The following is a 9,720-nucleotide window of genomic DNA, read 5'->3' as shown; positions in this document are numbered from 1 at the left end:
TTTCAACAAAAGATACCAAGAGAATGAAGCAAATTCAATTCTAGAAGTAAAATGGTCTATTTGAATCATGAAAGTTTAATTTACTGTCCCTTTAAGGAAACATTACAGGGCCAATGTTTACTTATCAAATTCCACGGCTAAAATAACTTGATGAACCACTAGAACTCTTTAAAAAAAGTATTTAGAATGTAACATTATTTTTGCACATTTGCAAAACACACTGAGGTTATCACCACCATATTGTATAATATTAGGAAGTAACGTTACCAAACAGATACAAAAGCTACCTCATTATTTAATCAATGTTAAAAAATGTATAATAAGCACTTTTATACTAATGAAAATGAGTCAAATCCATAACACAAATGCCCACTCTACCCATAATGCTCTTGATCAGATCCCTAAAGAGACACACACACATAAATCTATGGTTTTGGGTCACAAGAGGTTAATTGTACCATGTTACCTATTACTATCTCTACACACTATTAAAATGGATCAGTTCACACTACAGACCCTTCAGCCTGAGATGCAAATGCTAAACCACCGAAATCACCATTTTGTTTGTCATTAGATGTGCACAGAGGGCTCGTGGTCAAACACTGATGAAAGTAAACGCAGGCGGGTTAGCGCTCGTATTACAGGTTTAAAGGAAATTGTTTGCACGCGAGCTAAATCTGACGAGTGATAAGTTCAGGACTTCGGTTATCGTGACCACGTTAATTTCTTCTCCTCATAGACTTCAATGGAGTGCACTGAAGAAAAAAGCTTAACACTTATTGCTCGCTCACTAACCCTACACCGTGTAAGACCTACAGCTCTAAATCCGAAGGCAGTCATGCATTTTTTACATTCCAATGTTCTTCTCTGTGAAGAAAATATTATTTTTAAATATAAATATATGTAAATTATTATTTTGTTGTACAATATATATCTATACCTATATATCTTTATGTATATATACTGGTATAGATATATACTGGTATATATAGGAAAATATATTTAAAAATACAAAGAAAATTTTCTTCACATTGAAGAACATTGGAATGTAAAATATTTACAGAAAAAAACAGACGCATTATTAATAGTTAAATCAGCTCCAGAGCAGCAATGCACTACTGAGAGACAGCTGGGTACATCTGGCAAGCCAATGACAGGTAGCATATGTCTGCAGCTAACAATCAGAAGCAAGCTCCCAACAGTCTTTCTAGGTATGCTTTTCAACAATTGACATCAAAAGAACAAAGTAAATTTGCTAACAGAACAAATTGAAAAGTCTCTTAAAATTGCTGCTCAATCTGAGCCAAGACTTGTTGATACCACTGCCCCTAAAAGGGACTGTCAACTCTAAAAATGTTATTGTTTAAAAAGATAGATAATTCCTTTATTTACCATTCCCCAGTTTTGCATAACCAACACAGTTATATTAATATACTTTTTACCTCTGTGATTACCTTGTATCTAAGCCTCTGCAGACTGCCCCTGATCACATGACTTTTTATTTATTATCTATTGACGTGCATTTTAGTCAGTTAGTGCTGTGTTATGCACAACTTCATGGGAGAGAGCACAATGTTATCAATATGGCTCACATGAACACAGGTAGGACAGTTTCACATACGTCTTGATAAAGCCCCTTAGTGGCGAAACGCGTTGACCAGGACCACACTTTGCTTTGCTCTGTGAAAAAGTCCGATCTGTGAATGTGTTTATAAGTACAGCAAGTTCTAAACTAGAACAATACTAGCTGTATGTGAACAGAAGTTTTTTACCACAAACTTTGCACTGAGCATTTAACCAGTATCGTTCAGTAGTTGGATCAAGAACGATCGCACCACTACTAGTGTTATTCACTACTGAAAACTGCCTTTAACATTATTGTTTCAAATTGTTGTCATTTGTTTTAATGCGATCAGCCTTTCATCAGGATGCAAAACGGCTCATCCCGTGACCGCACCAAACTAAGAGACCTACAAATCACCGGGATTACCCGCTTGGAGGCAGTGATACAAGCTGACCCAAAATTTGAGGTATTTGCAGAACTTCACTACCATCTATTGAAGAATAGTACAAGGTACTATATGTCACTTAAAGAAGAAACTATACATATAAGGTACTTTATTTACAACATTTATGTATATCAGATTGTACTCAAGTCCAGCCAAAACGAACACTTGATTATAATTATGACTCTTGCTGGCTTTTTTGTATATTATTGGCGTTTTGACACCATCATCTTATCGATTATAATCTACATATGGTGTCCACTATTCTTATTTAGTAGGCATTTTATTGTATTATATTGTATTGTATTTTAAGGGAGACGTCCCTTGTGTGTTTTAAAGAGATACTTATTCAATAGTAAAAGATTGATTTTTATTTTTAACCTAATTTGTTTTAGTCTCATTTTTCAACCAATACATTTATTACATTTATATATATATTTCAAATCCCACCTATATTTGTGGTATTTTATAGTCCTATAGACCTGTGCTCACTAGTGCTGTCACTTACTTTTACACTTCATTTATCATTTTGTAAAAGTGCCCCAAATGCTCCCCAACAAAAAGGTCTTTTAGTTTTTTAGGAAAAAAAGTAGCATTTTTTTTTATAAAAAACTACTGAACTAGGCAGTTTTTACGGGTTAAAAGTGATGGGTGTGGGGTGTTAGAAAAAAAATGGCACTGAAAAGTGCCTTTACATTGCATTCTATGGGAACTGTGTGTTCCCAGTAAAAATATATTTATATGCTTATATACATATATATTTATGTGTTCATATGTGTATATACACATTAACACATAAATAAATAAATAACTATATAAGCAAACATATATATTTATATTTGCTGCCCAATGCTGGGCAACTTACCCTCTTCTCTACGCTAGTTCTCTTAACGTGTCTGATGGCATGAGAAAGAGGCTCCCATTGGAGACTATAGAAGTGCGCTCTTGTGAGCGCAATGCTTCCGTGCAATGCAAATTCGAGGTCCTGTTTGAATTGTGCATCTCTTGTAATACCAGCGCATATTTACGTGTGCTGGTATTACTCAGCTAAGTGCAAATATGACATGATGTTACTGGAATAAATTGGTGTCCAATATGTTTAGCAAACACCATCCCATTTTAGCTAAAATACTAAACTATGTATGTTGTTAAAGGGATATAAAACTTAAAATTGAAATATATATGTGTGTATGTATATATATACAGTATATATATATTTTAATTTTGAATATAGAAAAATTTATTACAAAAATGCTTTTAGTAAACAAAGTTTGCTTTTACTGTGCACAGGGCATTTATACATACGCCCCGAACATCTTTACTTAAAGGGACATAATACTCATATGCTAAATCACTTGAAACTGATGCAGTATAACTGTAAAAAGCTGACAGGAAAATATCACCTGAGCATCTCTATGTAAAAAAGGAAGATATTTTACCTCAAAATCTCCTCAGCTCAGCAGAGTAAGTGCTGTGTAAAAAGTTATACTTCACCTGCTCCCAGCTGCAGGTTAAAAAAAAAAAAAAAAATGAAGAAATGAACAGCAGCCAATCAGCATCAGCAGTGCTGAGGTCATGAACTCTTACTGTGATCTCATGAGATTTGACTTAACTCTCATGAGATTTCATAGCAAACTTCCTTTACCTGATTGGTGAAATAAGATGAGAGTGCACGAGGCTCATGCTTTCAGCTGTCCCAGGACAGACATACTGATTTGCTGCTTAGAAATCCTTTACAATGGGAGGTGGCTACTGAGGAACTTTTGAGGTAAAATATCTTTCTTTTTTACATAGAGATGTTCAGGAGATATTTTCTAGTCAGCTTTTTACAGCTGTGCTGCATCACTTTCAAGTGTTTAAACATTTGGGTATTATGGCCCTTTAATCGCTGCCTGCTTAGAGTACTACCGCTAGCATGTATTTGTCACAGATGAATGGGAAAGAGAAAAGAAGATGCTGTTTAACAGATATAAAATAATTTACTTTTTTTAAAAAAATAACAAGCTACCCATTGCTTAAATGGGCACATTCTTGAACCTAAGAAAGGAAGCTATTCCGCATAGTGAGTATTCAAACTTAGTACAATATTATAGTGAATAACAGTGAATATAAATGAAGTAAACATGATACTGTCACTATGTTAAAAGGACATTCTGGCCAAAATTGAAAGGCACATAGATGAATCACATCTTTGGATAGAAACATATTTAAAATATACATATATTGGGAAAAATGCTTCTAGTAAAAGGTATCACTATGTTAGTGTTATTTTTCTCTGCATGTGCATGTAAAGCATACCTAGATATTCTCAGGGCACCACCATTTTAAATATTGCAGCTGCTCAGAGAACCAGTGGAGCTTATATTAATGTGATCATGATGAAAATTGGTTCACTACCAGATGATACAAGCACCTTAGGCCTTCTGACCAAGTGCTGTGTTTAAAATACTAGCATCTTTAAAGGGACATGAATCCCATTTTTTTTCATGATTCAGATAGAGCATGTAATTGTGAATACATTTCCAATTTATTTCTCTTATCTAATTTTTTTTTCTCTTTGCATACTATGTTGAAAAATATACCTAGGTAGGCTCAGAAGCTGCTGATTGGTGGTTCCACGTATCTACCTCTTTTCATTGGCGTTCAGCTAGCTCCCAGTCACCCAGTAGTGCATTACTGCTCCTTCAACAAAGTATACCAAGACAATAAAGCATGGGGGATTCCAATTTAGGCTGAAATGTCCCTTAAAGGAACAGTCTAATTAAAATAAAAAATTCATCATTTAGATAGGGAAGAAATTTTAAACAACTTTCTAATTTACTTTTATCATCAAATTTACATTGCTCTTGGTTTTCTTTGTTGAAAGCTAAACCTAGGTAGGGGCTCATATGCTAACTTCTAAGTGCTTGAACTGCCTCTAATCTCAGTGTAGTTTGACAGTTTTTTACAGTGGTAACTCATGTATGCCATATAGATAACATTGTGCTCACTCACGTGGAGTTATTTATGAGTCAGCACTGATTGGCTAAAATGCAAGTATGTCAAAAGATCTGAGATAAAGGGGCAGTCTGCACAGGCTTAGAAACAAGGTAATCACAAAGGTAAAAAGTATATTAATATAACCGTGTTTTAAACCATAACAATTTTGGAGTAGACTGTCCCTTTAAATTCAAAGATCTGATACTGAATATAGATTACAGTTTTGTGTTATTTACTTAAACATTGCACAGTTTTGGAAAGATGAGTATTCTTTATCTGTATTATGTATACAAACATGTCAGCACCTTTTTTAACAAGAAAACTGCACATTAGAAGAAATAATATCTTCACTCTATAGGAAACAACATTTCATTATCATTAAAGAATAAAATATGATTCATCGCAGTGATTTATAAACATTTATCAAATCCTTTATCTACAAAAATCTCCACTGGCTTAAATAGTGAATGTTTAGGGAAATAAAGCATTAGATAAAGATTTCTATAAGAATGTGTGTGACAAACCACAATATTATATGTAGTAAAAGAAGTCAAGTTGTGCAGTTCCGTACCAGGGGTGGCATAAGGTCATTTTAAAAAGAGGTCAGATAGGGTTTTAGCTTAAAGGGATAGTGATGTCACGAACCTAAAAATTTCGGCGGACTCGAACTTCCGCTACTGTTCGCGAACCGGCGAACCGGGTGAACCACCATTGACTTCAATAGGCAGGCGAACTTTAAAACCCACAAGGACTCTTTCTGGCCACAATAGTGATGGAAAAGTTGTTTCAAGGGGACTAACACCTGAACTGTGGCATGCCGGAGGGGGATCCATGGCAAAACTCCCATGGAAAATTACATAGTTGATGCAGAGTCTGGTTTTAAGCCATTTTTTTAAATTTACACTAATGTTACACCAGATATGACTGGTGGCACTAAGCAAGTAGGCACAATATATATTGTAAGCCTGACACACAGGCTGGCTGGCAGTGGCAGGCTGGCCTGGCAACTGAAATTACATTACACTAGCAGACTAATGTAAAAGTTTTTTTTTTTTTTAAATTTACACTAATGTTACAACAAATATGAGCGGTGCCACTAACTTGGCAAGTGGGCCTGGCACACACTGCAATAAGATTACACTAGCAGACTGATGTCTCACAGTCAAAAAAGTTATTTTTTTAAATATACTGTTATAACTACTGTTATAACAAATATTAGTGGTGGCACTAGTTGGCAAGTGGGCCTGGCACACACGTGCAATTAAATTACACTAGCAGACTAATGTAAAAAAAGTTTTTTTAAATTTACACTAATGTTACAACAAATATGACTGGTGGCAATGAGCAAGTAGGCACAGTTGTGAGCCTGGACACACAGGCTGGCAGTGCCAGGCTGGCACTGCTATTAGATTACAAAGAAGAAGAAAAAAACTGAAAAAAAAACCCCACTGATGTAGCCCTAAAAAGGGCTTTTTGGGGTGATGTCCTTACAGCAGATATCAGATGAGTCCTTCAGGGCTGTAGTGGACACTAAATACAATAGCCTAGCTATCAATTTCCCTATAAAATCAGCAGCAGCTACACTATAGCTCCTCTCACTAAGAATGCAGGATCACAATGATTCTAAAATGGCTGCTGCCCGGGAGCTGGGAGGGTCTGGGAGGGAGTGTCTGCTGCTGATTGGCTGTAATGTGTCTGCAGACTGTGAGATACAGGGTCAAAGTTTACTCAATGATGACGAATAGGGGGCGGATCGAACATCGCATATGTTCGCCCGCAGCGGTGAACGCGAACAAGCTATGTTCACCGGGAACTGTTCTCCAGCGAACAGTTCGGGACATCACTATAAAGGGACAGTCTACTCCAGAATTTGTATTGTTTAAAAAGAGAGATAATCCCTTTATTACCCATTCCCCAGTTTTGCATAACCAACACGATTATATTAATATACTTTTTACCTCTGTGATTACCTTTTATCTAAGCCTCTGTAGACTGCCTCCTTATTTCAGTTCTTTTGTCAGACTTGCATTTTAGCCAATCTGTGCTGACTAATAAATAACTTCACAGGCGTGAGCACAATCAGCGAGATTACAAATTGTGCGGTACGGCTATACCGCTAGTATTTGCTCCCATATATATCCACCATTACATAGCTTATTTTGACAGTACATCTTGATACTATATGGCATTCACTCCTCACGGTGGGACATAATCTGTTAGTGCCACAACCAGTAGCAGGTGTGGCCACTTTACATATGGGACTCTTAGACAGTCGTTCCTATTAGTAGTGATTTTCACAGTGCTATTCTCATACATAGTTAATCCGTGACCCGGACTCACCCCCCACTTGGCCACAGTAAATACCATTTAGAAGTATAGGAGTAAATGCCTTTGTGTTTTTATGTTACTATTTCTGTTATCATATATATCGAATAAAAGTTAAGTGTTAACCCCTTTACTCCGGACGTTTACAACATTATAATCTCCCATGAATGATAGTGTGCTTATTACTGTCAAACGTTGTTGAGTGCTATATACGTACACACTCCCCAGTAGTCCACTGGTTCCTTGTGCAAACATTTTCTCATTTTGTACAGCACCCGCCTATCACAATATCATGTTATAGTCCTATCATTATGAATAGTAATATTGGACTTCCAGACAGATTAATTTAGGCAACAACATATGTAGTGTCATCGTTGCTTCTCCTCCTTTCTCCCAGATAGATAGATAGATAGATAGATAGATAGATGATAGATAATAGATGATAGATAGATTGATTGTTAGATGATAGATAGATAGATAGATAGATAGATAGATAGATAGATAGATAGATAGATAGATAAATAGATAGACAGACAAACAGACAGAAAGATAGATAAATAGATAGATAGATAGATAGATAGATAGATAGATAGATAGATAGATAGACAGATAGATAGACAGACAGATAGATAGATAGATAGATAGATAGATAGATAGATAGATAAAGATAGATAGATAGATAGATAGATAGATAGATAGATAAAGAAAGATAGAGGATAGAGAGATAGATAGATAGATAGATAGATAGACAGAGAGATTATAGATTGATAGATGATAGATAGATAGATAGATAGATAGATAGATAGATAGATAGATAGAAAGATAGATGACAGATAGATGATAGATAGGTAGCGAAAGATAGATAGATAGACAGACAGACCGCCAGACAAACAGATAGATAGATAACAGATAGAAAGACTTACAACCTGCACATTCTGTACATGCCTATACATAAACTGGCTGCTATGGGTCCCCAGCACTTGTGTCCTGGTGCCACTGCACTTGCTGCACCTATAGCAGTTCCGACCCTGGTTCTGACCCACTGACATACTAGTATTGCTGTCCTGTACAGTAAACCCATGAATTATACGGATGTTTAGTTAACCTACATTAAATCATAGGTTGAATAAACAAGACACGTTACAGATGTAAATTCCCTAGATTTAGAGACTGTAGTATTTGCTTTACTAACCCTAACCAAATATGGGGTCAATTAGATTCCTCTAAGAAAATTAATCAACTGATTTATCTACAAAAAATCTCAATATACTTTAATGGTGCTTTTCTGTAGAAAATTATTAGATTTTTTTTTTACCATCACTTTAAATTTACAGTTATAGGGATGTAAAACTAAAAATTAAACTTTTATGATTCACTGTAATTTTATACAACTTTCCAGTTTATGTCTATTATCAATTTTGTTCTCTTGGCATCCTTTATGGTGGCTTAAACCTAGGTAAGCTCAGGAGCGTATTTATAAATTGCATTTCTGTATGAATCATAAAACTTAATTTGACTTTACTGTCTCTAAACAAAGCAATACATATTGTGACAGAGAAATGTTCTACTCACCTCTGTCTCCTTCTTTGTTTGTAGCAAGTGTCTGAGAGTTTAGGATTCAGGCCGGTTACTGAAATTTGGGCTATAATGCACACATTATATATGTATCTAAGGAAGCATCTGAAAACATGTTTAAGGAAGTATCTAAAAACAGTCAGGAGGAACTGACAGTATTTCTGGCAATTTGACACATTAATGACAGTTATTTAGATGGTGTCAAGTTATGTAACATCACAGTATGACACTTTAATTTTGTAGTAATAAATATGTAACAGAACTGATAACTAAAGCCATATCTGTAGATTAACTATATATAAAGAAAGTAGATTTGATTGTTTAATGGTTCAGGGAAATGCAAATAAAATATAAATACATAGATTCAGTCAAATAAAATGTTAACTCATATTTTTATGGAGATATCTGATAGGCGTCCATGATGTGTATGGGTACTATGGTGATCCCAAGAGTAATAAGGGGAAAACAAACATGGACTCATTGGTCACATGGCCACATAGATGCAGCTGCACCTTACTGATGGGACCATAGAAGCTCCAAAGTTCCTCTGGGGTTGGATGCTTTGCCTTGTTTAGAGGAGAATGGCCTGGTATTTTGGGACTGTAATAGCTTTTAGAGTCAGACTGAAATACTGATATTTCTTATTTGCGTAAAGCATAGTTATCTAAAAGGGACTGCACCCTGACGTTCGTAACGCATTACCGCTGCTTTCAGTTGCAGGCTCACATGAACATGTCTGCCTCTTACCGTTTACTTGTGTTTGTTATTTTATTATTTCGCTGTTATATTGCGTCCAATTCAAATATTGCTCTTCCTATGGGTTAGAAAAACGGAA

General features: G+C 35.5%; 1 protein-coding gene across 1 annotated transcript in view; it reads right to left on the bottom strand.

Moving 5' to 3' along the window:
- LOC128642479 (perforin-1-like) overlaps positions 1-8,987 on the bottom strand; it is a 55,606-nt gene extending 46,619 nt beyond the window's left edge. Inside the window, exon 1 of the mRNA XM_053695258.1 lies at positions 8,883-8,987. The gene's annotated coding sequence lies outside the window, so the exon portion shown is untranslated. The remainder of the gene's footprint in view (positions 1-8,882) is intronic.
- Positions 8,988-9,720: the final 733 nt, after the last annotated feature.

Source organism: Bombina bombina, chromosome 11, assembly GCF_027579735.1.
Source record: "Bombina bombina isolate aBomBom1 chromosome 11, aBomBom1.pri, whole genome shotgun sequence".
NCBI classification, from domain to species: Eukaryota; Metazoa; Chordata; class Amphibia; order Anura; family Bombinatoridae; genus Bombina; species Bombina bombina.
This window is presented reverse-complemented; position numbering and strand designations above follow the sequence as displayed.